Source organism: Tiliqua scincoides, chromosome 1 (assembly GCF_035046505.1).
Source record: "Tiliqua scincoides isolate rTilSci1 chromosome 1, rTilSci1.hap2, whole genome shotgun sequence".
Taxonomy (NCBI): domain Eukaryota; kingdom Metazoa; phylum Chordata; class Lepidosauria; order Squamata; family Scincidae; genus Tiliqua; species Tiliqua scincoides.
The window spans coordinates 56507671-56523048 of record NC_089821.1 but is presented as its reverse complement, the minus strand read 5'-3'; the positions used below and the strand labels follow the sequence as shown (position 1 = coordinate 56523048).

General features: G+C 46.1%; 1 pseudogene; it reads left to right on the top strand.

Annotated features, from left to right (window-relative positions):
• Window positions 1–15257: 15257 nt before the first annotated feature.
• Window positions 15258–15378, top strand: LOC136638288 (5S ribosomal RNA; annotated as a pseudogene).

Genomic DNA, 15378 nt, shown 5'->3' with positions numbered 1-15378 from the left:
TAAGAGTGTCTTTAAGGGTCCCTGCCTCTTACATAAAAATCTTTATTTCAAGATATTGAACAGTTGCCTGGACAGGAATGGTGTCAGTGGATGGACAGCTGAGGCACTAGCCAAAGGCTTACACCCATTAGAGGACTCACCTGGCCATGCTAAGCCCTGAACCATCAGTAACAGTGACAGCGGTGGCACTGTTAGGGAATGGATGGGGGTGGTGTGGGATCCTCAAATGCACAGCTTTGCCCCTGGGTCTCCATCACTTCTCTGTCCCATAGAAAACCCATTTGTATCCTGCCAAACGTTTGTCAGCCTATGATAATAGGATTGCCAGGTCAGATGAAACCCAAAGCCAGAGATTTTCTGAGCTGGGTGTTGAAGGACTACTGACTTATAAAATCTAGAGGGAGAGGGACTGACACTAGTTAAAGCTGCACTTGCTTGGAACCACCACTAGGTGCTGCTAACATACTTCTGTATCACTTTGTCTCTTTTACAAGGATTTCACCATTCTAATGTCCAAAGATACAATACAATAAAATACACTACAAAAATACAATACAGTATTGGTCTTTTATGTCTTCTTCCTTTCTTAAGGAAAATAAACAACTATACTGAAGTGTGAGTTTAAAAAAGTAAAAGAAAATTTGAAGATTTTCAAAGCATTTTAAAATAAGAACTGGGGACTTGGGACTGATGTTCCAAAAGAAACTTGACAGCTGCTATAAGGAGCAGAAAATCAAATAAAAAAGGTCTATTTTTAAAAATGCTACATGTGGCTCTGATCCTATCCAACTTTCCAGTACCAATGCAGCTCTGATGTAAGGAAACAAACCTTCCCTTACCTTGAGGGGATCCCGGTGACTGCCTACTTAGCAGAGAACATAGCACACATCCCATTGGCACAGCTGCATCAGCGCTGGCAAGCTGGATAGGACTGGGCCCTGCGCATAGCAGAACATTATGTGTAAGTGGGCCATTACCTGGATGTAACCCAACCCTCCCTGGTCCCATTCGCAGGACTGTTTGGCCTGGTGATGTGCCAAACTGCAGCTTCTGCTTGGGGCAAATGACCCAGATGCCACAAACAGGGAACCATCCTGAAAAGCAGGAAAGAGGCAGTGCCATAGGCACGCTGGCCTTGTGAATAGTCCCTCAGACAATTTCTGCAATAGAAGCAGAAACATCTGGTGGTGCTTCAAAAGTTATTTAAATCATTCTTTTTCTTTGAAACCTTTATTATTATTTGAAACCTTTTATTGTTTTGAAAAACAATCGAGTCAGGGTCCCCAAGCATGCTGACTTGAGTCTGCCTGTGTCTGGGGCTGCTTGCTTACTGTTTTTGCAGTGAAAAACCTTGTGGGGCAAGCATTCTGATCCAACGAACAGGAAGGAAGGCAGGAAAGGGTTAATGTCAGCAGGAGGGGGAGGTGGGACTGGGCTCCCTTTTCCTGGCTCTGATAGGAAGGAAGGAGATCATTGGACAAAGGATTTTCTCATTCTCATATTTTAATTGGCTGAGGGACAGCAAGAGGAGGAGGACGGCCAAGCTAACCCTCATTGACTGACTGGCTACTGGCTAGCAGAAGTGGGACTACTTCTGAGCAGGGCTACCAAGGATTGGGTCATCCTGGTAAGCCTCCCAGCTGCTGCTCGTGACCCTCCTTCCTCTCACTGCTTCTGTCCCGGCTCTCTCACTTCCTCCCACCCCTCCTGTCCTCTTTACAGATGGGCAGGGACAGCAGGGGAGTGTGCAAAGCGAGCTCCGATACACACTCCGATACACACACCCTGGCAGCAACCCCGTTTTTTCCACAATGGGTCTTTTAAAGGGGGGGCAGCTTGAATCGAGTCCATTAGAGCCACTAAAGGGTGATTTGGCGACTTGGAAAGTGCCCCCACTAGGAGTTTTTTTCGAGTTGGGTCGTGGGGAGCAGTGACTTGGCAACTCGGCTCAAGTCAAGCCCTGCTAGATTTTCCCATCCCTGTATAATATACTAAAATCAGCAGTGACAGCCATGTCTCTCCACAGTTCCCTGTGAAACAGGGCCCAGTGCTCAAACAGTTCAACCAGATGCTCAGCCAAAGCAAATAATTGAGCCAAAGAGATAAAGTCCAGTTCTTTACCTGCTGGGAATCTTGTTCATTAGGCTTAAGAACATAAGAACAGCCCCACTGGATCAGGCCAAGGGCCCATCTAGTCCAGCTTCCTGTATCTCACAGCGGCCCACCAAATGCCCCAGGGAGCACACCAGATAACAAGAGACCTCATCCTGGTGCCCTCCCTTGCATCTGGCATTCTGACATAACCCATTTCTAAAATCAGGAGGTTGCACATACACATCATGGCTTGTACCCCATAATGGATTTTTCCTCCAGAAACTTGTCCAGTCCCCTTTTAAAGGCGTCTAGGCTAGACGCCATCACCACATCCTGTGGCAAGGAGTTCCACAGACCGACCACACGCTGAGTAAAGAAATATTTTCTTTTGTCTGTCCTAACCCGCCCAACTCAATTTTAGTGGATGTCCCCTGGTTCTGGTATTATGTGAGAGTGTAAAAAGCATCTCCCTATCCACTCTGTCCATCCCCTGCATAATTTTGTATGTCTCAATCATGTCCCCCCTCAGGCGTCTCTTTCTAGGCTGAAGAGGCACAAACGCCGTAGCCTTTCCTCATAAGGAAGGTGCCCCAGCCCCGTAATCATCTTAGTCGCTCTCTTTTGCACCTTTTCCATTTCCACTATGTCTTTTTTGAGATGCGGCGACCAGAACTGGACACAATACTCCAGGTGTGGCCTTACCATCAATTTGTACAACGGCATTATAATACTAGCCGTTTTGTTCTCAATACCCTTCCTAATGATCCCAAGCATAGAACTGACCTTCTTCACTGCCGCCGCACATTGGGTCGATACTTTCATCGACCTGTCCACCACCACCCCAAGATCTCTCTCCTGATCTGTCACAGACAGCTCAGAACCCATCAGCCTATATCTAAAGTTTTGATTTTTTGCCCCAATGTGCATGACTTTACACTTACTGACATTGAAGCACATCTGCCATTTTGCTGCCCATTCTGCCAGTCTGGAGAGATCCTTCTGGAGCTCCTCACAATCACTTCTGGTCTTCACCACTCGGAAAAGTTTGGTGTCGTCTGCAAACTTAGCCACTTCACTGCTCACCCCTGTCTCCAGGTCATTTATGAAGAGGTTGAAAAGCACCGGTCCCATGCTTGTCATGGCATGAGTCACCATGTTGTTGTGGCACCCATATTGCAGTTGTCTGTACTGTTACGATGCCTATGTGTGAGTGTGTTTAGGAAAGTAGCAGCAATTTTCAACTTAACAGCAAAAAAACCCATCACATTGTGAAACACCCATTTAAGACTATCAAAGAAACAGCAAGAAAATCCCTCTGTCAATTGACTTACAAGCTGTATTCATGTCAGCCACTCATACGTGAGTTAAGATGGGGCCTTATGCAGTCATATATATGTGTGTGTGTTTTTTCTTAGTGACTAACCCTTCAAAACTGATATGATGAGGTAATGTTAGCCTATTACATACACTGAGTAATGGATTCCAGTCTGCAGATAACTCCTGGTGCCTGGTACAATGTCCCAGTCTCAGGCATCCAGAGATGTAATTTTCAAGCAAATACATTTTTCTCCCTTAATGTAATAATTAAAATCCTTTAATTGGACCTGCTGATAGCTGCTGCTGTGTTCTGCATGACACAAACCTAGATGGAACAGTTTACTGTCACCAAGTAAACACTGATCTCACTTTTCACATGAATGATGAGCTCTCTCTCTCTCTCTCTCTCTCTCTCTCTCTCTGTGTGTGTGTATCTAGAAATTCTCAGAACCAATCCACCTTCCCCTAATACAGATAATTTATTTGTGTCTGAACTATTGTGTCTGAAGTAACATATGCCAATCATATCATACCAATAGGTTGATAGCTGCCTTTTTTGGAGACAGAATTTTACCCTTCTTCCAAGGAGCTCACAGCAGTGTACATAGTTCTTCTTTTAGTCTTCTGCCTTATTCTAGTCTGGCACTCTAACCACACCACACTAACTCCCAGTATTATGAGAGGCTGACAGCCCAATTCTATCCACACTTTCCTGGGAGTAAGCTTTATTGACTCTAATGGGGCTTACTTCTGGGTAGATGTGCATGGGATTGGGCTCTGAATCCCTGACTTCACCTTAAGGATCCCTAAGGGCCAAAATAAATGCTGTGCAAAATGCATAACATGGCCTGATAGTTTTTTTGTTTTTTTTAAGTGGTTGAGGGGACTATGAAAGGGAGTTGAATAATGGGAGGGGGAGCTTTAGGACTTTGCCCTTGCCACATTTCCACTCCTGCTTACACTGCCCCCTCCCCCTTCTTTAAAAAGCACAAAGATTCTATTGGCTTTCAGCTGAAGCATTTTTCCTCTTCAAAGTAGGGGTGTGTGTTTGGGAGCAGAACTGTAGTGGGGTAAAGTGCAAAATTGTTTTGCAGTTCCCCAGGTCCTCTTTAAAAAAACCAAAAGCCCCCAGGCCATGTCACACATTTTATGTAATGTCTAAGGGCCCAATCCTATCCAATTTTCCAGGGCCGGTGCAGTAGTGCCAGTGGAGCATGTGTTGCATACTTTGGTGGAAAGGCAGACACAGAGGCCTCCTCAATGTAAGGGAACATTTGTTCCCTTATCTCAGGATTGCATTGCGACTGCACTGGTGCTGGAAAGTTGGATATGATTGGGTCCTAATTTGGCCTTCCTTGGGGCAAAGAAATTAGGATAACTACAGTTAGGGCATAGGGTTAGCCCAAACCCAATGTAGTAGACAGGGACTGAATTTGCTTTCACCCCAGTCAAGACAAAACTTCTTTTTTGGGTATAAAAATGAGAGGTGCCGAAAGTGGTGTTATGTGTTTTTATTTTGTTCTCATTGAAAAAACACACCTCTAGCAATAGGTGTCAGCGTTCCCCTCCTCCCACAGGCCCCCAACTTACCCAGGGAGAGGACTTCTGGGTCAGAGGATCAGGGAGGAAGCTGGTGGAGCATGAGGCCTCTTCCCTATACACTGCCTGGACACTCCTGTTGGCAGCAAAGCGCAGCAGAGGAACACTGTGTGCCGAACCCCCCGCTTCTCCCTCCACCTTGGAAGAGGGAGGGGGGAGACAGGATGCAGGCCATCTGGGGAGAAGGGGAGCACTCCCTCACCCAGCCAGCCAGAGCCTGCCTTGCCAGGCAGGACACCTGGCTGTGACTTTGGGGGCCCACAGCTGGACTTCCCCAAGTCGGCTGCAGAGCTACAGGACCCAGGTGGGCAGGGCCAGCCCACCCCCCAAAGACAGAGAACAGAGCAAGAGGAACGACCCTGGCAGCTGCAGGTGAGAGGAGGTGGGAGGGACAGAGGAAGGGGAGGAGTGGTGGTAAACCCAGGGGAGGGCAGTCCCAGAGACAGGCCCTTTTTGTACCATCCCTGTGAGGGAAAAGGAGGGGCCAAAGGGGAGGGGTCTGCCCTACATAAACCTGGAGGCCAGGGTTGACAAGGCAGTTGGGAGTTAGAAGAGCAGGCTGGAGGATCTGCTGACAGCAGCCCCTGCTCCTAACTGGCAAATGCTGCCAACCCAAAGAGGGGGAACTGGGTGATACAACTCCCTTTTCTTCTGGGGAACTAGTCTGAGGCCTCCACAAGGGGTTCCCCCTTGGAATGGCCAGGTGGGCCCTCCCCTCCCCTTCCCCCACAGGGAGGCCTCACAATAGGTTATAATGTTTTGCAATCTTTGCATATTTAATTGTGGTGCCTGTCCTGTTGGGGAGGGGCATAGCTCAGTGGTCGAGCCTGTGCTGCACCTGCAGAAGTTCTCCATTTCATCCCTGCTATCTCAAGTTAGAAACTCTGGTCTGAAATCCTGGAGTGTTGCTACCAGCCAGTGTAAACAATACTCAGGTGGATCGATTAACAGACTGACTCAGCGTAAGGCAAGAATCAGGCTGTGCAGGTCTCAGCTGTATATTTCCATCTTCAACCTGAAGCATGTTGATGCAAGAGATGTGCTCTAGAGAGAAAAACAGCATGCCAGAATTCAAGTGTCTGTTATTTCAGTAATAAGATTAGGATTTGTCACAATCAATAAGCAGCATATTTTCCCCAAAACAAAATATCAACCATCTCAACAATAACTGTGGAGTGTTTCCTTCTTCAAACAAGCCCTGCTCACAGGGTCAGTGGGATGAATCATTACCCACTAGCAGGGCCTATTTGCAGAGAAGTGTATGCTGCAACCTAATCTGTGATCAATAACAATGAAGCATGGGGGGCAGAGCTAGAGTGGATGCCATGCGGATAGTTAGAATAGAGATTTCTGTGTATGTGCAAGCGAGAGTTCTTCAAGCTCATTTGCATTGGCTGTACAGTTCTGTTTACATGGCACAGACCCACTACGCTGATGTCATCTGTCTTTTCTGGAAGGAGGCTGGCAATGACTTCACTGCAGTGCATGTAAGAGCCAAAATGTTAGCTCCTTATTCAGCCACATGGCATGATGGAGCCTTTGAAAACCATGGAGTCTGTCTGGTAGGTCCATTTGCTTTTGTACTTGCAATGATCTCACTCACCAGAGCCAGTTTTCCCCTTCAGTTTCAAAATGGCAGCTTTTATTTATTTATTGTAAAATGCAAGGACATTTTATTGTCAACTGACAATTCTGGCCTCTGAATGTCAAAACCACTAGTTACACATACAATAGGAACTCATGTTTCCAAAGTAATTGGCCCCATTTCTCCACCTGCCTGAGATACTCTGAAAATCTGCCCTTGGCTCTCTATGTGGGAATGGTTGATTTCTAAAGCCACATGAAAATTTGGTCCATGTGTCAGTGCTTAGTTGGGCATTGAGCTTTTCCTCAATATCAGGTCTTGATTATACAAAAAAAATGACTTGTGGGCTATTGAACAAGAACTAAAAGAAGCTTATGGCAGAAGCTTCTGTGACCATTTGGAAAGGCCCTAGATGTCCATAGAAGATGGAATCTTTACTCCACCCTAATGGCAGGATTGAAAGTTTCCCACACAATCAATCAAAGCATGCTCCAGCCACATTACCCTTTGCAGAAGGATGCTATTCTTGCTCAGGGTGGGTAAGGGGGGAAACTGTTCTGCTTTACACACATACACACACACACACAGAGAGAGAGAGAGAGAGAGAGAGAATAAAGTGGTAAGCAGTCAGGTAGGAGCTGAACTGGCCCACATGTCCTTTGTTCAAGACAAGCAGGATGGAAGTCTGGGTGAGAGCACTGGTTAAATCAGGGTAGTCTAAACTTTTTGGCAGGAGGGCCACACATCATCTGTCTGACTCTGTGTTGGGGGGGGGGCAGGAAAAAAAGAATTGATTTACATTTCAAATTTGAATAAGTTTACATAAATTTACGTAAGTGAATATATTAGAAATGGAACTTATATGAATGAATTAAGGTTTTGCAATAGGTCTATAAAAGGCCTTCCACAAAGCAAGACCAAGCTTTCCTTCACTGCCACTGCTGCATCACAGACGTGAAACAGCAAGCAGTGGAGGGAGCCTTCATCCCACAGCTCACGCAAGAGGCTGAACAGTCATTCTTGCACTGAGAGCAGTTGCGTCGGGCCAGCGCAGGCTCCAGCAAGTCTCCAGAGGGCCAGAAACTCATTGGAGACTGGGGGCTCCCATGGGCCAGATTGGGAGTCCATGAGGGCTGCAAAGGGCTGTGGCTGTTATGTGAGAGAATCACTCCTCACCATTCGTACCCCAACCATTGAATAGTACACAATAGGAAGCAAGTGCTGGCCTGAGAACCACAGCTTGGTTTGCTGCTGAGAAGCTATCAAAGAGACAGGTGCCAATGTGAATCTTCCTCCCAAATGGAAGCCAGAAACATAAGTGAGCCCCCAATCAAACCCACAGGAAGATTCACAGTTATTTGGCAATCATTAGCTCTCATCATTCAACTACCTGGGTTAACAACAAGCCATCCACCTGACAAGCAATGGTGAGGCAATAGCCATAACATTATAACAAACATCCAATGTTCTCTGCGCATTCTACAGGAACAAATGAACAGAGAACTTTTAAAACAGAGCCACTTTAAGGAACAGGTATGTATGTTTGTGCAGAAGTAGTTTTCAGAGATGACATCTCCCAGCCTGTGGTATAATGCCCAGAACTGATCTCAAAATGATGCTCTGAAATAATTGGAATGTGTTTCACATGTTGCATAAAAGCCAACTGGAGAGCAATATTTAGTGGGCAACACTATAGCTGATCGGTGCAGGGAATGTGGGTTTGTTCCACCATTCTTTATCATGGTGCGCTGAAGATTTATGACATGGAACAAAAGCGCAGCACTAATATGGGTGTGGAAAAAGATTGCACTTGCCATATCTCAGATTGAAAATACATTTAGTATTTATTGCTACTTAATCCTTGAACTTTCCTGCTTACCAGTATGAAAATAATTAAATGAACAGCATGCATCTTGGAAAGTGAGCAGAATGAGAGGCACAGGGGAGTGTAGACGCGTGAGTAATGGGTGCCTTTGAGCAACAACATGGCCAGCTTGCTCTGAATCATGGCAGAAGCAAAAGTGTGCTGGAGCCACACCATGGGGGGGCCACACCACGCACACCACAGCCAGTTTCCAGCTGATGTCTCATGGGAAATTGGCAGGTTGAGGGATAAAGGTGTGGGAAACAGTACTCTGGTTTTGAAATAATATCACACTTGCTTTGTTTTATGATGCTCTCCTTTTTCTATTGCCTTCTGTCTTTTGTCTTCTACCTGCCACTTTAATCTTTCTGTAAGCTTTTATCTTGCTCAGTGCCGTAGCTGGAGGGGGGCGAAGCACTCAGTCTGGCAGGGAGTTCAGAACCTGAGTGCTTGCTTGATGCAGGCAACCTTAGAGCCTGCTCTCCCTTCAGGAAGGGTGCCAGACAGATAGGATGCTGCACATGCAACTTCTTACACAAAGTAAGACTGCATCCTGTTCCTTTACACCCCCCCCCCCCCAAAGCTAGTTAGGTCCATGAAGACCACTGCTCCAGCCATGATAGCTGACTTTCTGCCTTTAGCCTCAGAGTCCAGGGCAGCTAACAAAATAGAAAAAATATAAATACAATCAAATATAAATACAAAAGTAATACCTTATACAAAAAAAACCAAGCACATCAACATCACCCACACAATTAAAAGAAGATCCCCAGCACACACACACACACACACAAATGATTAAAAGGAGAAGCTAAAACATCTTAAAGCACAACCAGCATATAAAAGCAGCAGCACACACACAACAAAGCAGCAATGAAACAACAATAAGGCAGCTTTGGAAGCAGCAATAAAAGTGTGGAGAAAAGACAGTGCACCCAACACCTTCTCCACAACAAAGAAAATGCTAACCTAAACAAAAATGTTTGTATTTTGTATATTGCCTGCAGGAATGCCCCAAGGGAAGGGAAAGTTTTCAAATCAAATGGGAGGGATTTTCACAACTGTGGTGTGTCCACAGAGAAGGCCCTACTTCTAGCCATCACCAACCAGTTGGTGACACACATAAGAGACCCCTCCAAAGATCTCAAGCTACAAGATGGTTCCTAAGGTGCCATCTGGTTCCTTAGAAGCATCCTTGTCCTAAGCCATAAAGAGCTTTAATGATCAACATCAGTATCTTGCATTGGGCCCTGAAATGAATCGACAGCTAGTGCAGCTGCTGGAACAGCAGCCCAACAGAGCTGAACCAACGAGCCCCAGGAACCACTTGGGCTGCTGCATTCTGAACTAATTGCCATTTCCGGAGTGCCTTCAAGGGCAGCTCCACATAGAATATGTTACAGTAATCCACATGAGATGTCACCAAGATAGGGACCACTGTGGTGAGGTCCAATTTACTCAGGAACAGCCATAGCTGACGCACCTGCCAAAGGTGGGCAAAAGCCCCTCTTGCCACAGGCACCACCTGGAGAACCAGGAGCAGCTGTGGATCCAGATGGACTTCTAAGCTATGTACCTGCTCCTGCAGAGGGAGTGCAACCCATTCAGAACAGGTCAGTAGTCCTGCACCTGTACTACAGATTACACTGGTGATTTCCAGACCAAGAGGACCTTTGTCTTGATGGGAATTAATTTCAGATTGTGAATATATATCTGGTTCCCAACTGTCTCCAGGTAGTGCTCCAGGACCTCAACAGCCTTCCCAGTATTCAATGGAAAGGAGTGATAGAGCTCAGTGTCACTTGCATACTTACTCTCTGTTAAGCATTTGGGTCAGATTCTCCTTTCAGAGCTGGATTGCTTATTCCTGGACTGACAAAGTCCCCTCTGAGGGCAAAGGGCTCACTCACAAAGAGCACACGTTAATTATTAACAGTATTTATATTATTAACAGTATTTATATACCGCTTTTCAGCTAAAAGTTAACAAAGCGGTTTACAGAGAAAGATCCAATAACTAAATGGCTCCCTGTCCCAAAAGGGCTCACAATCTAAAAAGATGCAAATGACTACCAGCAGACAGCCACTAGAACAGACAGTGCTGGGGTGAGGTGGGCCAATTACTCTCCCCCTGCTAAAAAAAGGAGCACCCACTTGAAAAAGTGCCTCTTACCCAATTAGCAGGGGTACACACTTTTATTATTAAGAGCCCTTTAAATATCTAGAAGCTCAGAAATGCAAGATCCTCCACAATTGACCCACTGCAGCAACTTGGCCTCCCGCCCTCCATGGGTGGCCACAGCGTGATTGGGTTAAAAGCAGTGTTAGATGTAATATTGGCATGCTCTTGTGGAGGCACAAGCTAAATAAATAGGCTGCAGCCTGTTTCAATAGCTTCTAAATTTAGCATGAGAACATTTATTTATAGGTTTGGCAGCCATTCTGTGTCAATAAAAGCCTGAGCGCTGGAAAAAGGATGTTCCAGTCTTTCTCATGCAACCATTGCAGCTCCTACTTTTGTCATCAGAGCACATGTTCCCCTTGATGTACGTATAGAAAAAGAAGCTATTCAGAGTGGTCACCCACACCAACCAGCATCATTTCTAACTGGAGTTTCCTGTTCAAGCTTATACCATTTTATAAAAGACAACAAGTGTATGTTCAGACTTCAGAATAAGCTCAGTTATTCCTTAACCAAGCTAAGAGAGTGGTACCCAATGGGGTGATTTCAGAGGATTCTGTAGTGCAATGGAGAACCGTGGATCTGATAAGGCTGGAAAATCACCATGTGAATCTGAGCAGGTGCAGTGTCATTGAATTAGCACAACTGGGTGAATTTGTGAATTTGGGAGGAATTCCCAAATTCCTCCAGTGAATTTGGGAGGAAGGCGTAGCTGTTTGTTCCAAAGTATGAGGCAGTTTTGACAAATACAGTACTATGATGCTGATAGCTGAACATGCACATTCCTCACTGGGTACTGGCAGCCCCTCTGTTTAGTTTTATATTTGAATGGACTGCCTCGGATGTCACACCACAGACAGAATGTTCATGATCATTAGTGGGGGCTGGTATACATCTGCACGCATGCCCCGTGATCTCTCTGCCCTTGACTGGACGCTTGATGACTGATATCTGAACCGGCATTATATTAGGGCAGGGGTGCCCAAACCCCGGCCCGGGGGCCACTTGCGGCCCTCGAGGCCTCTCAATGAGGCCCTCAGGAAGTCCCCAGTCTCCAATGAGCCTCTAGCCCTCCGGAAATTTGTTGAAGCCTGCACTGGCCCAATGCAACTTCTCTCAGCGTGAGGGTGACTGTTTGACCTCTCGTGTGAGCTGTGGGATGAGAGCTCCCTTCACTGCTTGCTCTTTCACATCTGTGACGCAGCAGCGGCAGCAAAGGAAAGGCCAGCCTTGCTTTGTACAAGGCCTTTTATAGGCCTTGAGCTATTGCAAGACCTTCATTCATTCATATAAGTTCATCTTTAATATATTCATTTATGTAAACTCATGTAAATTTATTCAGATTTTAAATGTAAATTAATTCTTTTTTTTCCCTGACACACAGTGTCAGAGAGCTGATGTGGCCCTCTTGCCAAAAACTTTGGACACCCCTGTATTAGGGGAATGTGCTCTTGTACTTTAACAGCAGCTTGACCTGCAAACAGTATGGCCAGATTATGAGTTTGGAATCCTTGGCCCAGAACCTCAACCTTCTTAGGTTTTGCACATAATTCTTATACTGTGTGTGAGTGAGTGCAGTGTTCAAGCCATAGCTTCCATTTGCACAGCTGCACCTTCTCTCACAGCAGTACCATAAACCCATCACTTAGAATATAGGGGGACCCTGTAGCAGTGGATTCCACATCCATGGTTTCATGTATCTGTGGTTCTGCAGATGCGGGAGCACCCCCATGTTCCCCTGCACACCCTTCGGAGGCTCTTCTGAGCCCCGCAGAGGCTCAGCACGTCTGCCCACAGCCTCTGCAGGCGATTGCAATTTTTAAGAAGTGACTTCCGGTTCTTCAGCAAAACCAGAGGTGATGTTTTTATGCCTTTAAAAGGCAATATGAGGGCTTTCCGGCCCTCATACTGCCTTTTAAAGGCATAAAAATGTCACTTCCGGTTTTGCAGAAAAACTGGAAGTTGCTGATTTTCTTTTCATTGTAACAGCTATTCAGAGGCCCACAGAGGCCATGGGCAAAGCCTCTGCGGGGCTCACAAGAGCCTCCAGAAGTGAGGGGAACACAGCTCTTGTAGCCTCCTGGGGGTTCAAGGCACACAGGGGGGTACCCCCTTCTCTGCAGTTTCCCATATCTACAGAGAATTCTGAAATGGAACCCCTGTGGATACTGGCGCACACCTGGGAATAGTAGAGCTGTCATGATTTTGCAGGGTGGTGACCTGGAGGGAGAAGGGTTCCCAACTCTATGTGCTGTTGCACAAGACTTCTTGTCCAAACCGCCTGTCATCTCAAGTGATGTGTGGACTTCAGGAGTACTCAACGAATCCCAGAGCTTTCCTCCTCCACACTGTGACTGGGGTAATCCACTAAGATCCTACACATCCCAAAGCAATGTTGCAAGACCCCTAAAGAAAGGGATGCAGTCACCTTGTTCAAGATCGACTCTTGCAATTTCTCTAAAAGCAGGTTTGGGGTTTGGAGGTCCTTCTGGATCTTCTACAATTCCTGGATTGCCAGTTGGCAGTGATGGTCAGGGATGGCCTTTGTCCAGCTTTGGCTTGTATACTTGGTTCAACTGGACTTAGCCAAAGTGGTCCAGGCACTGGTGACATCAAGATTTGATTACTTTAACATACTCTATGTGGGGCTGCCCCTGAAAACTGTCTGGAAACTGCTATTAGTGTGGAAATGGCCCATGTGGACTCAGGAGCTTGGTGTCTGTTGAGCTGCTGAAGTTCCTGCAAATATATTGCTTGCTGGTTCATTTCTGGGCACAATTCATTATGCTGGTTTTAACCTTTAAAGCCCCTTATGGTTTGGAACCTGAACAACTGTGTTGTCAAACAAAACTCAGCTTGTCCCCTGAGGCCATCTGAGAGGACCCTCCTACATGCACTACCTCTGACTGAAGCCAGATTGGTAGCAAGAGGGTGTAGGACCGTCTTTGTGGACTCCACAATTATGGAATTCCCTCCCACATAAAGATCTATGCCCTTCATATTAGACTTCTTTGTTCTGAGATGTTGGCTTGTGTTCTTGCTGTTCCTTGTTATTTATGCTGCTAATTTTAGTGTACCCCGTGTGTCTCTTTTATTGTCATGGCTTTATAGTATTGTATTTATTGTTTCATTGTGCTTTTTAATGTTGTAAGCCATCCTGAGTGCCTTGTGTGGGGGGCGGAAGGAGGGGTATAAATAAGTTTAAAATGAAATGAAATTACAAAGAGATCTGAGCATCAAAAAATGACAGCAAACACTGGACCGTGCCACTCTACTTCATGATGCTATGGTAGATTTCTGAATACTGTGCTAAAAAGACTGCCAGTGCTGAGGAAGCATGGCTGCTGGAGGTAGATCAACCTTTCTGGGCCCAAAGTCTACTTGCTTAATCCCCATTGCCCCGGAGGACCCCAGTGTGTTAGTTTTTCATTGCTCAGTTTTGCCTTCATCTGGACCAGACCAGTTTGTCTTCTGGCTGTTTTCCCCCCAGATGGTCAAGCCAGTGCCCCCAAGATTTGTTGCCCAGCAGTTAAGGTAGAATGATTCATTACCAAATCAAAATTTCCATACAGGAGATTTGAATTAGTTCAGAATGGATATAAATAGCTTTGGAAGTGGCTAGCCAGTATTTTTGAGCAAAGGCTGCTATACAGGGCCTGGGAGAGGGGGGGTAAAGGGGGTAATTTGTACCTGGGCCCAGCGTCAGAAAGGGAACCCAGGAGCCAAAGGAGGGGGTCCAAAAATTTCCTTGGATCTTACATTTCCAGTCTCACCCAGACTCACTGCCCATGTGGGCTTTACCACGCACACATGGTAGTGAGGACTGCCACAAGCCACACACACCAGGCCCAGGAATGCATATGTTCCTTAACAGTGTCACATTTGGGAGGAAATTGACCTGTTGCAGTAGCTCTTTGGCTTATGGATCTGCTAGCCATGAAGGAGTGTAGAGGAGATCAGCTGCAGGGTTACAGTTGCTACAGAAGTCACTTTTGGTGTACTCAGGACACTTTCCATTCTAGTGTGAGCCTAAATACATTATGATACTAATTTCCTGCAATGATTTTCTACATTTGAAATATTTTAGAGAGACATAGGAGTGTGTTTGGTTTTCCATCTTACTGCATCTAGCTTCCAAAGTTGGGCAGGCAGGTAGAGTTGAGCTCTGCATTGGGAAGACTGGGCTCCAAATACTATCCCAGCTGTTGCCACTTTCCCCCTAAGTGTTTTGCCCCCATTCTGCCCACCCTCATTGCCACTCCCCCACTCTTGCATCCCCTCCCTCTTTGGGAAGGGCCCCCCCAAAGAAACTTTGTACCCCCTGATAAAATTCCTCTCAGAGGCCCTGCTCCTATGAAGTCCTATACACACAGTGTTTCTCAAACTGTGGGTCGGGACCCACTAGGTGGGTTGCGAGCCAATTCCAGGTGGGCCTCCATTCATTTCAATATTTTATTATTAATATGTTAGACTTAATGCTACCATGGTATGTGACTGCATTTAGGGAAATGTTACACATCTGTACTTTTTACAGGCTACTATGCATATACGATGCATATTCTTTCAACTATGATAGTAAATGAGACTCACTCTTAGGCAAGTGTGGGTAGGATTGCAGCCTGGCAGCAACTGTTACCCTGCACATGCCCGATCTCGTCTGATCTCGGAAGCTAAGCAGGGTTAGGCCTGGTTAGTATTTGGATGGGAGACCGCCTGGGAATACTGGGTGCTGTAGGCT